The sequence below is a fragment of the Ranitomeya imitator genome, chromosome 4, assembly GCF_032444005.1.
Source record: "Ranitomeya imitator isolate aRanImi1 chromosome 4, aRanImi1.pri, whole genome shotgun sequence".
In the NCBI taxonomy this organism is placed as follows: domain Eukaryota; kingdom Metazoa; phylum Chordata; class Amphibia; order Anura; family Dendrobatidae; genus Ranitomeya; species Ranitomeya imitator.
Window position 1 is genome coordinate 334217317 of NC_091285.1, and position 18537 is coordinate 334235853.

The following is an 18537-nucleotide window of genomic DNA, read 5'->3' on the forward strand; positions in this document are numbered from 1 at the left end:
CTCAGCTCTGCTAGCAAAGTTATATAACTTGGGTTTACATGACAGAAAAATCTATTAAGCTTCATATGGCACAAATGAGGAGTAAACTATCAATGTGAAGAGGATGTTTTTAGGCAGCTTGCTTATTAGCGCCTAATGGTACGAGTTATCAACAGAAAAGGTCAAATCTTGTGTATCAAGAGGATTTTCAAAGAGCTCTTAATTCACTTCACTTTGTAGCAGAGCCAATAGATTATTACTAAAAGCATTAGTCTTGCATTGCAGGAGGCGTGTAACTACTATCAGTGTTCCATGACGAGTGTTTGAGGAAAAACTCTATCCTGGAAAAACGGTCCTGCTATGAAATGCAAACAATACTTGAACGCATTTAACCTTGCAGGTAATACACTTCTTCAGAAACAAGGAGGTGCTTTAGTGAGACTGAATTATTATATTGACCTTGTGCTGGATGTGGAAACGAATCTTCAACAGCAATAACATATTGAACACGGTGTTTGCAAAGCTCTTCAGATTTCCATATGTGCGTAATGAATGACATCCACATTTGTTGCTAACATAAGCAAATAAGCTAATTTTCAATCCTGAATCCATGGCAGACCAGACTTTACAACCATGTGGTCCTGTTAACACTATCTGATTCTCCAATAAACACTCACAACAAAGCATATATCTAAAATATATCATAAAATGTATTAATATCTCAATGACAATGGGGAAGGATGGACAAACTGTACCACCTGTGCAAACTGTAGACAAAATGGGTGTTTACCAGTAGGACAGGAACCTGCTTAGTACTGATATCTGCTAGCTTCACACTGCCCCAATTGCTAATACCAAGTGGAAAGGGCTGATCCTCAATTATTATAATATGCCCATGAGGAGGTGCTTTGACAATCATATGTGTTAAATGAATTTATATCTAAAATGTATAATCTGCTACATAAAAGTGCATCAGGAGTAAAACTAGCAGAAAAATTTCAGTCATTAGGCCCGATCCATCAAGGCTGGCGATGTTCATGCTGGTCATGATGAAAGGTCATACTGGAGTCAGGCACTACAAATTTATAAAATGGTGCACACTAAGGATGAGCACAAGACAAGTTTTGGTGTCCCAGCCCTGCAGCACACCATTTCCATCAAAGTTGGCGGAGCTGGAAGAAACTGTCGCGAAAACATGTAAAGTCACAAGGTTTAGGCACAACTCTGATTTACCATTCTAATTGATTTCAATGGAAAATCCACATTGTTTTTCATATACCATGTTTTTTGCAAGCTTTTTTCTGACAAGTTTTAACATATCTGAAAACCTTGTAAAAATAATGCATGTACTCTGTGATTTCTCTTGAAAACTTTGTCGAAATTGTGTCCTTTAGAAAAATTCCATGTAAACATAACCTACGACTTAACTATGATGGGCCATGCAAGTTATGTGGAGACAGGTGTGTGGTGCTTCTGTGTGGATACAAGTGCCAACAACATGGAAGTTCAATACTTAAACAAAGTCTTAGTCTATTTACTCACAAGGAGGAATAACTCTTTATTTCCTTGGCAAATATGAGGTGCAAAGCTTATGGGTTTTGGGAGGGTGGAGCACAGTCTTTGAGAACACAAAGATGACAGTCTCTTCTGCATTATTTGTTGCCTGGCTAGTTGGCAGTAGGTATTTGTCCTACAGAAATGGGGGTTACTCACACTGCATCCCTTCATAGCAGATATATAGGGTTCTCAGTGGGGTAGCTCTACAGAACAATACCCAAAACACGGTTTCTAGAACTGTTAAATGCTACTGTCATACTCCTGCCAACCTTGTGTAAGTCCCTCTCATTGAATCAAGGCTCTTTGGTGATGATGACTTGTTTCTACAGGAATCTCATATTATCTCTTCCTAAGGCCACTATCAGCAGGTCACTGCCATGCATGGCTACGGCATCTTTCTTACTCATTCTATACCTCATAAAGTCAGCCTCGATTTCTGTATGTGCCACCCACAATTGAACACACTATGTACACCAAAACTTTGGCACACGTCCTTTGACTCAGTTCTGGTGCCAAGCACTTCTTTCAAAGATATCTACTGTTCCCCTTTAAATACCATCACAGTGGAACATCTATAGGACCATACACTGAATTGTATCCCAGAGGTTTTGTGTGATAAGCCTAACTGTTGCTCATCCTGATCCATGTGTCCGGGTTAAATGCCACCACTTTTCATAGCACAGCAAATAATTGGCACAATTTTCACTATAAAATGTACGCAAAAAAAATATTTGTGGAGATTGTGAAATGGATTTTGTAAAGGAGGTGCTAAATCTGCATGAAAAACATTCTGATAATTAGACTTAGGCCAGGTTCACATTTGCATTTCTGTGTGCAGCGTATGATCTGCATACATCCGCATGCGTCATGCGTACATATCTTTAACATGGTGTACGCAGGGAGATACGTTTTTATGCGTTCACATGCGGATGTGTATGCATGCATCGTTTTGCTGTGTCCGGCGAACGCAACATGTTGCATTTTTTTAAGCATCAAATATTGCGCAATCGTCCACATGTGGATGATTGCGGATGAGTGCATGAAAAAATGCATAACTGTCTATGGGCACGCACTGGTACGCAAGTACATGCGTACGCATGCTTTCAATACGCATGCGTAACATAGTAACATAGTTAGTAAGGCCGAAAAAAGACATTTGTCCATCCAGTTCAGCCTATATTCCATCATAATAAATCCCCAGATCTACGTCCTTCTACAGAACCTAATTGTATGATACAATATTGTTCTGCTCCAGGAAGACATCCAGGCCTCTCTTGAACCCCTCGACTGAGTTCGCCATCACCACCTCCTCAGGCAAGCAATTCCAGATTCTCACTGCCCTAACAGTAAAGAATCCTCTTCTATGTTGGTGGAAAAACCTTCTCTCCTCCAGACGCAAAGAATGCCCCCTTGTGCCCGTCACCTTCCTTGGTATAAACAGATTCTCAGCGAGATATTTGTATTGTCCCCTTATATACTTATACATGGTTATTAGATCGCCCCTCAGTCGTCTTTTTTCTAGACTAAATAATCCTAATTTCGCTAATCTATCTGGGTATTGTAGTTCTCCCATCCCCTTTATTAATTTTGTTGCCCTCCTTTGTACTCTCTCTAGTTCCATTATATCCTTCCTGAGCACCGGTGCCCAAAACTGGACACAGTACTCCATGTGCGGTCTAACTAGGGATTTGTACAGAGGCAGTATAATGCTCTCATCATGTGTATCCAGACCTCTTTTAATGCACCCCATGACCCTGTTTGCCTTGGCAGCTGCTGCCTGGCACTGGCTGCTCCAGGTAAGTTTATCATTAACTAGGATCCCCAAGTCCTTCTCCCTGTCAGATTTACCCAGTGGTTTCCCATTCAGTGTGTAATGGTGATATTGATTCCTTCTTCCCATGTGTATAACCTTACATTTATCATTGTTAAACCGTTGGGCAGCACGGTGGCGCAGTGGGCAGCACGGTGGCGCAGTGGTTAGCACAGCAGCCTTGCAGCGCTGGAGTCCTGGGTTCAAGCCCCACTAAGGACAACATCTGCAAAGAGTTTGTATGTTCTCTCCGTGTTTGCGTGGGTTTCCTCCGGGCACTCCGGTTTCCTCCCACATTCCAAAGACATACTGATAGGGAATTTAGATTGTGAGCCCCAACAGGGACAGCGATGATAATGTGTGCAAAATGTAAAGCGCTGCGGAATATGTTAGCGCTATATAAAAATAAAGATTATTATTATTATTATTATTATTATTAAACCTCATCTGCCACCTTTCAGCCCAAGTTTCCAACTTATCCAGATCCATCTGTAGCAGAATACTATCTTCTCTTGTATTAACTGCTTTACATAGTTTTGTATCATCTGCAAATATTGATATATTTTACTGTGTAAACCTTCTACCAGATCATTAATGAATATGTTGAAGAGAACAGGTCCCAATACTGACCCCTGCAGTACCCCACTGGTCACAGCGACCCAGTTAGAGACTATACCATTTATAACCACCCTCTGCTTTCTATCACTAAGCCAGTTACTAACCCATTTACACACATTTTCCCCCAGACCAAGCATTCTCATTTTGTGTACCAACCTCTTGTGCGGCACGGTATCAAACGCTTTGGAAAAATCGAGATATACCACGTCCAATGACTCACCGTGGTCCAGCCTATAGCTTACCTCTTCATAAAAACTGATTAGATTGGTTTGACAGGAGCGATTTCTCATAAACCCATGCTGATATGGAGTTAAACAGTTATTCTCATTGAGATAATCCAGAATAACATCCCTCAGAAACCCTTCAAATATTTTACCAACAATAGAGGTTAGACTTACTGGCCTATAATTTCCAGAGTCACTTTTAGAGCCCTTTTTGAATATTGGCACCACATTTGCTATGCCCCAATCCTGCGGAACAGACCCTGTCGCTATAGAGTCCCTAAAAATAAGAAATAATGGTTTATCTATTACATTACTTAGTTCTCTTAGTACTCGTGGGTGTATGCCATCCGGACCCAGAGATTTATCTATTTTAATCTTATTTAGCCGGTTTCGCACCTCTTCTTGGGTTAGATTGGTGACCCTTAATATAGGGTTTTCATTGTTTCTTGGGATTTCACCTAGCATTTCATTTTCCACCGTGAATACCGTGGAGAAGAAGGTGTTTAATATGTTAGCTTTTTCCTCGTCATCTACAACCATTCTTTCCTCACTATTTTTTAAGGGGCCTACATTTTCAGTTTTTATTCTTTTACTATTGATATAGTTGAAGAACAGTTTGGGATTAGTTTTACTCTCCTTAGCAATGTGCTTCTCTGTTTCCTTTTTGGCAGCTTTAATTAGTTTTTTAGATAAAGTATTTTTCTCCCTATAGTTTTTTAGAGCTTCAATGGTGCCATCCTGCTTTAGTAGTGCAAATGCTTTCTTTTTACTGTTAATTGCCTGTCTTACTTCTTTGTGTAGCCACATTGGGTTTTTCCTATTTCTAGTCCTTTTATTCCCACAAGGTATAAACCGCTTACACTGCCTATTTAGGATGTTCTTAAACATTTCCCATTTATTATCTGTATTCTTATTTCTGAGGATATTGTCCCAGTCTACCAGATTAAGAGCATCTCTAAGCTGGTCAAACTTTGCCTTCCTAAAGTTCAGTGTTTTTGTGACTCCCTGACAAGTCCCCCTAGTGAAAGACAGGTGAAACTGTACAATATTGTGGTCGCTATTTCCTAGATGCCCGACCACCTGCAGATTTGTTATTCTCTCAGGTCTATTAGATAGTATTAGGTCTAAAAGTGCTGCTCCTCTGGTTGGATTCTGCACCATGTGTGAAAGATAATTTTTCTTGGTTATTAGCAGAAACCTGTTGCCTTTATGGGTTTCACAGGTTTCTGTTTCCCAGTTAATATCCGGGTAGTTAAAGTCCCCCATAACCAGGACCTCATTATGGGTTGCAGCTTCATCGATCTGCTTTAGAAGTAGACTTTCCATGGTTTCTGTTATATTTGGGGGTTTGTAACAGACCCCAATGAGAATTTTGTTACCATTTTTCCCTCCATGAATTTCGACCCATATGGACTCGACATCCTCATTTCCTTCGCTAATATCCTCCCTTAAAGTGGACTTTAGACAAGACTTTACATAGAGACAAACTCCTCCTCCTCTCCGATTTTTACGATCCTTTCTAAACAGACTGTAACCCTGTAAGTTAACTGCCCAGTCATAGCTTTCATCTAACCATGTCTCGGTTATTCCCACTATGTCAAAGTTACCTGTAGATATTTCTGCTTCTAGTTCTTCCATCTTGTTTGTCAGGCTTCTGGCGTTTGCGAGCATGCAGTTTAGAGGATTTTGTTTTGTTCCAATCTCCTCGCTGTGGATTGTTTTAGAAATGTTCTTACCTCCCTTCTGAGTATGTTTTCCTGGATCTTCTTTGTTCAAGTCTAATGTTTTTCTTCCCGTCCCCTCTTCTTCTAGTTTAACGCCCTCCTGATGAGTGTAGCGAGTCTTCTGGCGAATGTGTGTTTCCCAGGTTTGTTAAGGTGTAGTCCGTCTCTGGCGAGGAGTCCATCGTACAAGTAATTCACACCGTGGTCCAGGAATCCGAATCCTTGTTGTCTGCACCATCGTCTTAGCCAGTTGTTTGCATCAAGGATCCTGTTCCATCTCCTGGTGCCATGCCCGTCTACTGGAAGGATAGAAGAAAAAACTACCTGTGCATCCAGTTCCTTTACTTTCTTCCCCAACTCTTCAAAGTCTTTGCAGATTGTCGGTAGGTCCTTCCTTGTCGTGTCATTGGTGCCAACATGTATCAGAAGAAATGGGTGGGCGTCCTTGGAGCTGAAGAGCTTTGGTATCCTATCGGTCACATCCTTGATCATCGCACCTGGAAGGCAGCATACTTCTCTTGCAGTTATGTCCAGTCTGCAGATGGCTGCTTCTGTGCCTCTCAGTAGTGAGTCTCCCACCACCACCACTCTTCGTTGCTTCTTGGCTGTACTTTTTGCTGTCACTTGTTGCTGTGTGCCCTTTTCTTTTTTGCTTGCTGGTATTGCTTCATCCTTAGGTGTGCCATCTTCATCCTCTACAAAGATTTGATATCGGTTCTTCAGTTGTGTGGTTGGTGATTTCTCCATGGTCTTCTTGCTTCTTTTGGTCACATGCTTCCACTCATCTGCTTTTGGAGGTTCTCTGACACTTTTTTCACCTTCTGTGACCAGTAGAGATGCTTCTGTTCTGTCTAGAAAGTCTTCATTCTCTTTGATGAGTTTCAAATTTGCTATTCTTTCTTCCAGACCCTGCACCTTTTCTTCTAAAAGGGCCACTAGTCTACACTTATGACAGGTGAAATTCACACAAATCATGTCCAGGAAATGATGTTACCACCTGCAAAATCCCTAATGTATAAAAGGGGTATGGAGAATGGAAGTCCATTACTCTCAAGACTCTGGAAGCATGCGCAAGATTCTGGACAAGACTCTGGATGTATGTATTTAATCTTTGAAAATGTCTGTTTGTCTTTGCCTTCTGTACTCTGTCCTAATTTTTTTCTGTTCCTTGTAGACTGTTTGCTGCTCCGATACTGTTGCTGCTGTCCTGTTGCGGTCGTCGTGTTGATGCCATCCTGGTGCTGCTACCTTCCTGTTGCTGCCGCCTTCCTGGTGCTGCTGTCTTCCTGGTGCTGCCATTTTCCTGGTGCTGCCATTTGTTCTGGTGCTGCCATCTCTCCTGGTGAGGACAACACTGTCTATGTAAGTATAGAAGCTTTGAAAATGTCTGTGCATCACTGCTTTTTCTGTTCCTTGTAGACTGGTTGTCTCCCCTATTGCTGCCATCTGTCATGGTGCTGCCATCTGTCCTGTGCTGCCATCTGTCCTAGGGCTGCCGACTCTCCTGGTGCTGCCGTCCTGGTGAGGACAGCACTGTCTGTGTAAGTATGGAAGCTTTGAAAATGTCTTTCTCTCTCACTGCTTTTTCTGTTCCTTGTAGACTGGTTGTCTCTTTTGGTGCTGCCGTCTATCCTGGTGCTGCCATTCTGCTAAGGACAACACTGTCTATGTAAGTATAGAAGCTTTGTAATGTCTGTCTCTCTCACTGCTTTTTCTGTTCCTTGTAGACTGGTTGTCTCTCCTGGTGCTGCCGTCTGTCTTGGTGCTGCCATCTGTCCTGGTGCTACCATCTGTCCTGGTGCTGCCATCTCTTCTGGTGCTGCCATCTCTCCTGGTGCTGCCATCTGTCCTGGTGCTGCTGTCTCTCCTGGGGCTGCCATCTTTCCTGGTGCTGCCATCTGTGCTGGCGTTGCTGTCTGTACTTGTCATGTGCTCACTGCTGTGCTATTGGACTACTGCCTGTAATGTAAGTATTGGTCTTTTTTATTATTTATTTTTTGCCTACTTTCTGTTTGGCTCTTAACAAGTTTAATTTTTCTTATCTGTTCTTTTCTGTAGTGTTTCACTTGACTGCTGTCTGCTCTTCAACCATGTCCTCAAGTGAAGAACTGACTGCTTCCCAGGGTGGACATGACACCGATTATGTAATCACATTTGCAATACTGATTGGTATGTATTGACTGGCAATACTATACATGTGTTACATCATGTAATTTCTTTATAGGTACCTTCCAGTGATGAAGAGCAGGAGCAGTCGAGTGGAAATGAATCTTCCCAGGGTCGTCGGGCTCATGTGTCTCAGGAGGAAAGACGAGGTAAAAGTAGTCTTTTCATTTAGAGTTGTAATTGAATTTGTTTTTAGTTCTACTTAAAAATTTTTGTTTTATATCATCTATAGGCTCCACAACGGGAAGAAGCCCAACAGGACATTGACAAAGAGCAACTAATTAACCTTATGCAAGAGCGAGTACCGTTGTGGGACACCCATGATCGTCAGCACTCCGACATTGTTGTGATTCGACGACTCTGGGAAGAAGTGGCCAGATCGCTGTTGGGTAATTGGGACCGTGCCACGCCACATGCCAGAATGGATTTTGGTAAGTATTGCAATGTGGTCTGTGCACCAGTGAACCTGTAAATGTAGGTGCATTGTTTTACAATTAATTTTTTCCTTTTTTTCCCCCTTTACAGTAAAGAAAATAAGAGTCCATTGGCTTTCGATAAAAGATCGCTTCAACAATGACATGAGAGAGGAGATTCGGGTTAAAAGTGGTGCTGCTCAAAGGCTAGGGAAATACAAATACCACCATAACCTTGCTTTTCTGAGGCCTGCGCTTGCTCAGCAAATGTGAGTATCTTTTGTGTTGTCTTACTATTATTTAAACTTTTTTTTTTACTAATGTTTTTCTTTTATTTTCCACACAGAACCTAGTGCATCACAACACAACCTGGCTCGTCCTCTGTTAAAGCGGCCCCTCATCGACCAGCCAACAAACAGATGCAGTCCCAATCATCCACCAGCGATGGAGCAACCTGGCAGATTTCACAGGCTGGGGAACAGGCAGCCGATCCATCTGGTGTTCCCCTCTCCCAGGTCTCTGCCACTGCTTTGGTTGGTTCTTCTTGTCAGCTACAGAGGGCCAGGGAGAGGCCAGTCATGTCCGAGTTTATGCACTTAAACTCAGTCTTTCAGGATGAGATTAAGGTGCTTGGTGATAGATTGAAGAGTGGGTTCACCCATGTGAACACACTGTTATAGGATGTCAACAAATGACTTGACTGCCTGGAAGCCGACCTTGAGAGACCGGCGCTAATTCTTTCCTTACGTGTCCTCTTGCTTTAGGGACACCCCAGAATGCATCACTGCTCACAATGGACCTTAGGTCTTCTATGCCCTCTAGCTCCTAATTGACTTGCTACCAGAAAACCGTCAATTTACATTCAGCTTATACCCTCACACCCTGTGCTAGTCCCACAAATTAAAGGGGTATTCCCATCTGAGTCCACATATTTTTCTACACGTCAGCTGATTTCAACAGCTGACATGTGGCCCTAACAGCCGTGTGGGGAATCGCGATCCACCCGAAAGCTGTTAACCTGCTAAATGCTGCTGTCAATATCTTACAGCGGCATTTAACGTGATCGCTCCAGAAGCGCATCACTATTTACGCCCATTGGCGCCTTTGTCACATAGCAAATAAACATTTCTTCTGCACAGATAAGTGCTATACCCCTGATCTGTGTAGCACAAGTGATCGGATGATCGTCGCAGCTTCTAATCTCCCATGGAGACTACTGAAGCTAGTGTAAAGTAAAAAAAATGTTTTAAAAAATATAAAGAAAGTTTAAATCACCCATTTGCCCCATTCAAACCAAAACAATTAAATGAAATAATAGATACTCAAATTAAGCCTTCAGTATCGCCCAATCTATCAATGTATAAAAATAATTAATCTGATTGGGAAATGGAGAAATGAGAAAAAAAGAAAAAACGCCAAATTTACGTTTTTTGGTCGCCACAACATTGAATTAAAATGCAATAACGGGTGATCAAAAGATTGTATCTACACCAAAATAGTATCAATAAAAATGTGAGCTAGGCACGCAAAAATAAGCCCTTACTCAACCCCACAACCTGAAAAATGGAGACGCTATGGATTTCTAAAAAAAATTGTTTAACAAACTTTTAATTTTTTTTTTCTACCACTTAAATAAAAAAGAACCTAGACTTGTTTGGCATCTGTGAACTCGTAATGACCTGGAGAATCATAATGGCAGGTTAGTTTTAGGATTTAGTGAACATTGTTATTGATGAGTTAGTGTACTCGTTGCTCTGGTTTTCCCGAGTACGCTCGGGTGACCTCAGAGTATTTGTTATTGCTCGGAGATATAGTTTTCATTGCCTCAGTTGCATGATTTACAGCTTCCAGATACGCTGAATACATGTGAGGAATGCCTGTTCCCACATGTATTCAGCCTGTCCAGCAGTCGTAAATCATGCTGCTGAGGCAAGCAGTAACAAATACTCGGAGATCACCTGAGTGTGCTCAGGAAAACCCGAGCAACGAGTACACTCGCTCCGAGCAACGAGTACACTCGCTCATCACTAAACATTGTAAAAAAAAACAATTTTGTAATTGCACTTTTTTTGCAATTTTACCACACTTGGAATTTTTCTCCTGTTTTCTAGTACAGTATATGGTAAAAGCAATGGTATCAAAAGTACAACTCTTCCCCCAAAAAACATGCCATTCCATGGCCATATTGATGAAAAAATAAAAAAGTTATGGCTCTGAGAAGAAGGGAAGCAAAAAATAGAAATTAAAAAACAAAAATGGGCTGCAGCATGAAGGGGTTATAGAAGGCTGAACCCACTTTGTCGGAATACATAGATATTTGCCTCTTTGTTAGAATAAAGATATTTGATGTTTACACTATATTAGAATTCAGAGCATTCACTACACCCTGTAACCCACAGCACATAATTGATACATGTTGTACCTCTACATCAACTATAATAATTAAATTTGTATACACTTGAAATACACGTAACCACTAAGCTCTGTGCTCAGTGACAAAATAAAAATTCTTCTTGTTTACACCAAAAAGTGTCTGCAGCATTCCAAAAGTGACCATTTCCATGCTTATTGAATGTAAAAGAACAGTTTTGACGAAATTAGCAATTGATTTTTTAATTTCGGAGTGACAGAAATCTGTGAGTCCAGTTCACATTCTTATTAATTCATTGTGCTCCAATATTTTTACTTTCAAGTGGTAGAATTCTGTGTCCTGATTAAGCATTTAAATATCACACAGTTCCTTATAAAATCTCTGCTAGGTCTGATTGTTTTGCTAATTTCAGCTTTTTTTATTCTATATAACACCATTGCCATAAACTAGGGTTTATCCCTCTACTATTTTTCTGCATATTCTATAATTTCTTTTTGATTTTTAATTATTGTTTTAGTTTTTTTAGACAAGGTTTTGTTATATTTAATTTAGAGTTGTGTGAACTGAGTTACTTTCATCATTAGTCTTGAGCGATACCTTCCGATATTGGGAAATATCGGATCGGATTGGATCGGACCTATACCCAAAAAATATCGGGTATTGCCGATACCGGAAACCAATGCAAGTCAATGGGGCACAAATATCAGAATGAAAATAAGCCCTTTCTTTCCATTGCACATCCAGTTCCGGAGGGGGGAAGAGTGTGGGCGGTGCGTGGGCGGAGACTTCGTGTCTGTGTGTGCGGGCAGGGTCTGTGCGGGAAAGTGGGGGGTCTGTGCGGGCCTACCAGGGGTCTGTATGGGCCTCTTGGGGGTCTATGCGTGCTGCCAGGGGTCTGTGTGGGCCTGCTGGGGGTCTATGTAGGCTGCTGGGGGTCTGTGTGGGCTGCCGTGGGTCTGTGCGGGCCTCTTGGGGGTCTGTGCGAGACCGTGGGGGGTCTGTGCGGGCCTGTCGAGGGTCTGTGCGGCCTGCCAGGGGTCTGAGCGGGCCTGCCGGGGGTCTGTGCGGGCCTGCCAGGGGTCTGTACAGGCCTCTCGGGGGTCTGTGTGGGCTGCCGGGGGTCTGTGCGGGCCTGCCGGGGGTCTGTACGAGCTTCTCGGGGGTCTCTGTGTCTGTGTGCAGGCATCGTCCGATGGGACTACAAGTCTCATCGGGCTATGACTGCTACAATGACAGTGATTGACACATTAGTCAATGATGGGACAGTAGTAGTCCCATTATCTGGCTAATGTGTTGAATGTAAAAAAAACAACACAAAGATACATACTACATACTACATACATACAACATACATACCGTATATACTCGAGTATAAGCCGAGATTTTCAGCCCAAAATTTTGGGCTGAAAGTGCCCCTCTCGGCTTATACTCGAGTCAAGGTGGGTGGCAGGGTCGGCGGGTGAGGGGGTGAGGGCGCTGAGGCATACTTACCTAGTCCCAGCGATCCTCGCGCTGTCCCTGCCGTCCCACGGTCTTCTGTGCTGCAGTTCTTCCCCTCTTCAGCAGTCACGTGGGACCGCTCATTACAGAAATGAATAAGCGGCTCCACCTCCCATAGGGGTGGAGCCGCCTATTCATTCCTCTAATCAGCGGTGCCGGTGACCGCTGATAGAGAAAGAAGCTGCGGCACCGAAGACCAGGCAGAGGGACAGCGCGAGGATCGCCAGGACTAGGTAAGTATAGCATATTCACCTGTCCTCGTTCCAGCCGCCGAGCGTCGCTCCATCTTCCCGGCCGGCGCCTCCATCTTCCCGGCGTCTGCGCTCTGACTGTTCAGGCAGGGGGCGCGATGACGCATATAGTGTGCGCGGCGCCCTCTGCCTGATCAGTCAGAGCATAGACGCCGGGAAGATGGAGGCGCCGGAACGAGACGCCGGGAGCTGCAATCAAGGGAGGTGAGTATGTGTTTTTTTTTTTTTTATAGCAGTGGCGGCGGCAGAGATTTATGTGGAGCATCTATGGGGCACAGTGAACGGTGCAGAGCACTGTATATGGCACATCTATGGGGCACAGTGAACGGTGCAGGGCACCGTATATGGCACATCTATGGGGCACAGTGAACGGTGCAGAGCACCGTATATGGCACATCTATGGGGCACAGTGAACGGTGCAGGGCACCGTATATGGCACATCTATGGGGCACAGTGAACGGTGCAGAGCACCGTATATGGCACATCTATGGGGCACAGTGAACGGTGCGGAGCACCGTATATGGCACAGCTATGGGGAAATATGAACGGTGCAGAGCACTGTATATGGCACAGCTATGGGGCACAATGAACGGTGCAGAGCACCGTATATGGCACATCTATGGGGAAATATGAACGGTGCAGAGCACTGTATATGGGGCACAGCTATGGGGAAATATGAACGGTGCAGAGCACCGTATATGGCACATCTATGGGGCACAGTGAACGGTGCAGAGCACCGTATATGGCACATCTATGGGGCACAGTGAACGGTGCAGAGCACCGTATATGGCACAGCTATGGGGAAATATGAACGGTGCAGAGCACTGTATATGGCACAGCTATGGGGCACAATGAACGGTGCAGAGCACCGTATATGGCACATCTATGGGGCACAGTGAACGGTGCAGAGCACCGTATATGGCACAGCTATGGGGAAATATGAACGGTGCAGAGCACTGTATATGGCACATCTATGGGGCACAGTGAACGGTGCAGAGCACCGTATATGGCACAGCTATGGGGAAATATGAACGGTGCAGAGCACTGTATATGGCACATCTATGGGGCACAGTGAACGGTGCAGAGCACCGTATATGGCACAGCTATGGGGCACAGTGAACGGTGCAGAGCACCGTATATGGCACAGCTATGGGGAAATATGAACGGTGCAGAGCACTGTATATGGGGCACAGCTATGGGGAAATATGAACGGTGCAGAGCACCGTATATGGCACATCTATGGGGCACAGTGAACGGTGCAGAGCACCGTATATGGCACATCTATGGGGCACAGTGAACGGTGCAGAGCACCGTATATGGCACAGCTATGGGGAAATATGAACGGTGCAGAGCACTGTATATGGCACAGCTATGGGGCACAATGAACGGTGCAGAGCACCGTATATGGCACATCTATGGGGCACAGTGAACGGTGCAGAGCACCGTATATGGCACAGCTATGGGGAAATATGAACGGTGCAGAGCACTGTATATGGCACATCTATGGGGCACAGTGAACGGTGCAGAGCACCGTATATGGCACATCTATGGGGCACAGTGAACGGTGCAGAGCACCGTATATGGCACAGCTATGGGGAAATATGAACGGTGCAGAGCACTGTATATGGCACATCTATGGGGCACAGTGAACGGTGCAGAGCACCGTATATGGCACAGCTATGGGGCACAGTGAACGGTGCAGAGCACCGTATATGGCACAGCTATGGGGAAATATGAACGGTGCAGAGCACCGTATATGGCACATCTATGGGGCACAGTGAACGGTGCAGAGCACCGTATATGGCACAGCTATGGGGAAATATGAACGGTGCAGAGCACCGTATATGGCACATCTATGGGGCACAGTGAACGGTGCAGAGCACCGTATATGGCACATCTATGGGGCACAATGAACGGTGCAGAGCACCGTATATGGCACAGCTATGGGGCACAGTGAACGGTGCAGAGCACCGTATATGGCACATCTATGGGGCACAGTGAACGGTGCAGAGCACCGTATATGGCACAGCTATGGGGCACAGTGAACGGTGCAGAGCACCGTATATGGCACATCTATGGGGCACAATGAACGGTGCAGAGCACTATATGGCACAGCTATGGGGAAATAATGATCTATTTTTATTTTTGAAATTCACCGGTAAATGCTGCATTTCCACCCTAGGCTTATACTCAAGTCAATAAGTTTTCCCAGTTTTTTTTGCAAAATTAGGGGGGTCGGCTTATACTCGGGTCGGCTTAGGCTGGGTTCACATTGCGCTAGGTGTGTCCGTCTAACGGACTCGTTTTTAAGTAGTAAAAACGCAATGTAACGCACATACTAACGCGCCCATAGACTTGCATTGTCTGACGCATCGTGACGCATCCCTAAATTGGTATGCGTTTGTCACATAACGTTTTTTTTCTGACGGACCTTCAACGCGGCTTGCAGCGTTTTCGGGTCCGGCCAAGCTAACGCACTACTAACGGAAGCGTTCATTCTGCCATAGAAGGCTATGGCAAACGCAGTCAGACGCAAATCATGAAAAATTTCCAAATAGAACCACACGTTTTAATAGCGTTTGAGGGTGGTCACATGTGGTCATGTGACAGGAAATGTGACTTCGGCCATTAAAATATCCCACTCACACAAAGTCTCCTGCACGTGACAGAGTGTTTTGCCGTAGCTCTTATAAATTGTAAGTACATTTCTATATCTATAATATAACGCTGGGAGCGTCACTCTGTCCGAAGCCTCTATAGACTGCGCAAGCGCAAGCGCCGGCGCAGTCTGGGCCTCACAGAGCGACGCTCCCGGGAGATCGCGGTATGCGTAAGCACTGAACGCATACCGCGATCTCCACCGGAGAGTCAGGGACCGCCAGGAGGGAGGGTAAGTATACTCACCTTTGCCGGTTCCAGCGCTGCTTGCGGCTCCGTCTCCCGGCTCCTCTGCTCCCGTCTCCGGAGGGCGCGGACTGCGCAGGCGCCGATTCCTGCTGCCGGAATCGGCGCCTGCGCAGTCCGCGCTTTCTGGCGCCATTTTCTTGAAGACACACTCCGGCTCCACTGCAGGTGTGTCTTCAAGAAAATGGCGCCGGAAAGCGCGGACTGCGCAGGCGCCGATTCCTGCTGCCGGAATCGGCGCCTGCGCAGTCCCCGCTTTCCGGCGCCATTTTCTTGAAGACATACCTGCAGTGGAGCCGGACGATAGGTGAGTATGGTATTTTTTTTTTTTTTATATGGCAGCAGCATTCGGGGGCATACACACTGGAGCGGGGGGCATATAATACAATGGTGCCGCAGGATGGCAGCAGCACATGACAGAACGGGCGCAGGATGGCCGCAGCACATGACAGAACGGGCGCAGGATGGCAGCAGCACATGACAGAACGGGCGCAGGATGGCAGCAGCACATGACAGAACGGGCGCAGGATGGCAGCAGCACATGACAGAACGGGCGCAGGATGGCAGCAGCACATGACAGAACGGGCGCAGGATGGCCGCAGCACATGACAGAACGGGCGCAGGATGGAAGCAGCACATGACAGAACGGGCGCAGGATGGCAGCAGCACATGACAGAACGGGCGCAGGATGGCCGCAGCACATGACAGAACGGGCGCAGGATGGCAGCAGCACATGACAGAACGGGCGCAGGATGGCAGCAGCACATGACAGAACGGGCGCAGGATGGCAGCAGCACATGACAGAACGGGCGCAGAATGGCAGCAGCACATGACAGAACGGGCGCAGGATGGCAGCAGCACATGACAGAACGGGCGCAGGATGGCAGCAGCACATGACAGAACGGGCGCAGGATGGCAGCAGCACATGACAGAACGGGCGCAGGATGGCAGCAGCACATGACAGAACGGGCGCAGGATGGCAGCAGCACATGACAGAACGGGCGCAGGATGGCAGCAGCACATGTCAGAACGGGCGCAGGATGGCCGCAGCACATGACAGAACGGGCGCAGGATGGCAGCAGCACATGACAGAACGGGCGCAGGATGGCCGCAACACATGACAGAACGGGCGCAGGATGGCAGCAGCACATGACAGAACGGGCGCAGGATGGCCGCAGCACATGACAGAACGGGCGCAGGATGGCAGCAGCACATGACAGAACGGGCGAAGGATGGCAGCAGCACATGACAGAACGGGCGAAGGATGGCAGCAGCACATGACAGAACGGGCGCAGGATGGCAGCAGCACATGACAGAACGGGCGCAGGATGGCAGCAGCACATGACAGAACGGGCGCAGGATGGGAGCAGCACATGACAGAACGGGCGCAGGATGGCAGCAGCACATGACAGAACGGGCGCAGGATGGCAGCAGCACATGACAGAACGGGCGCAGGATGGCAGCAGCACATGACAGAACGGGCGCAGGATGGCAGCAGCACATGACAGAACGGGCGTAGGATGGCAGCAGCACATGACAGAACGGGCGCAGGATGGCAGCAGCACATGACAGAACGGGCGCAGGATGGCAGCAGCACATGACAGAACGGGCGCAGGATGGCAGCAGCAAATGACAGAACGGGGACGCAGGATGGGAGCAGCAAATGACAGAACGGGCGCAGGATGGGAGCAGCAAATGACAGGATGGGAGCAGCAAATGACAGAATGGAGGCGCAGGATGGGAGCAGCACATGACAGAACGGGGGCGCAGGATGGGAGCAGCACATGACAGGATGGGGGCGCAGGATGGAGCAGCACATACCAGGATGGAGACCATATACCAATATAAATGCTCGCCACCCGGGCGTAGAACGGGTTCAATAGCTAGTATTATATATCTCTGTATACATCATGGGAGTCTGTAATATCCGTCGGATGTGTGTGTACTAAAAATGTATTGTTTTGTTGCACACAGATGTCGGATACAGATGTCAGCAGCAGCAGCGTGTCTGCGATTTTTTCTTCTGAGTTGGTAGGCTTGCACTTTAAAAAACCATGTTGTGTGAAACTCCATTATATTGAGCTAGGCATAACAATCCTGTTTATTGTTTTATTGTGAATAGGAGTCTTCTGAGCCCGAGGCTGTTAGACCTCCCCCAAAAAAACACGCAAAAACAACAAAGGTACATAGCACACATGTTGAATTTTTCAGGCATAAATTTATTGATCCAATGAATGTTAACATTATTTAATGTTAAAATATTTTTTTTTACATTTTACATACACAATAGGTTGTGGCACAAGGAGGACAAAAAAGAAAAAAGGTCCCTAGCCGTCTGTCGTCGCCACAACTGCCAGTGGTAAATATAAAACTAGAAATATTCTATCCAATATTTACCAACAATCTATCTATTCACTTTCTATCTACTATACCTATAAACTATCTATCAACTATCTATCGCTCCATCTATTTGTCTATCTATATCTATGTATCTATCTATCAATATCTATGTATCTATCTATCTATCTATCTATCTATATCTATCTATCTATATCTATGTATCTATCTATATATCTATCTATCAATATATATGTATCTATCTATCTATCTATATCTATCTATCTATATCTATCTATCTATATCTATGTATCTATCTATATATCTATCTATCAATATCTATGTATCTATCTATCTAGCTATCTATATCTATCTATCTATATCTATGTATCTATCTATATATATATCTATCTATCAATATCTATCTATCAATCTATATCTATCTATCTATGTATCTATCTATCTATCTATCTATCTATCTATATATCTATCTATCAATATCTATGTATCTATCTATCTATCTATATATCTATCTATCAATATCTATGTATCTATCTATCTATCAATGTATATCTATCTATCTACATCTATCTATCTATCTATATATCTATATATTGCTATATCTATGTATCTATCTATCTCTGTATATATGAATATGGCCATCCAGTGAAATTGACACTATC

The 18537-nt window shown here is 45.1% G+C and overlaps 1 long non-coding RNA gene across 1 annotated transcript; it reads left to right on the forward strand.

The window, feature by feature from the left end:
* The first annotated feature begins 324 nt into the window (after positions 1–324).
* LOC138674107 (uncharacterized) lies at positions 325–18036 on the forward strand. The gene is made up of 3 exons (XR_011320485.1): positions 325–379; positions 17492–17548; positions 17640–18036. It is a non-coding gene; the product is annotated as an uncharacterized lncRNA (long non-coding RNA).
* The last annotated feature ends 501 nt before the right edge of the window (positions 18037–18537 follow it).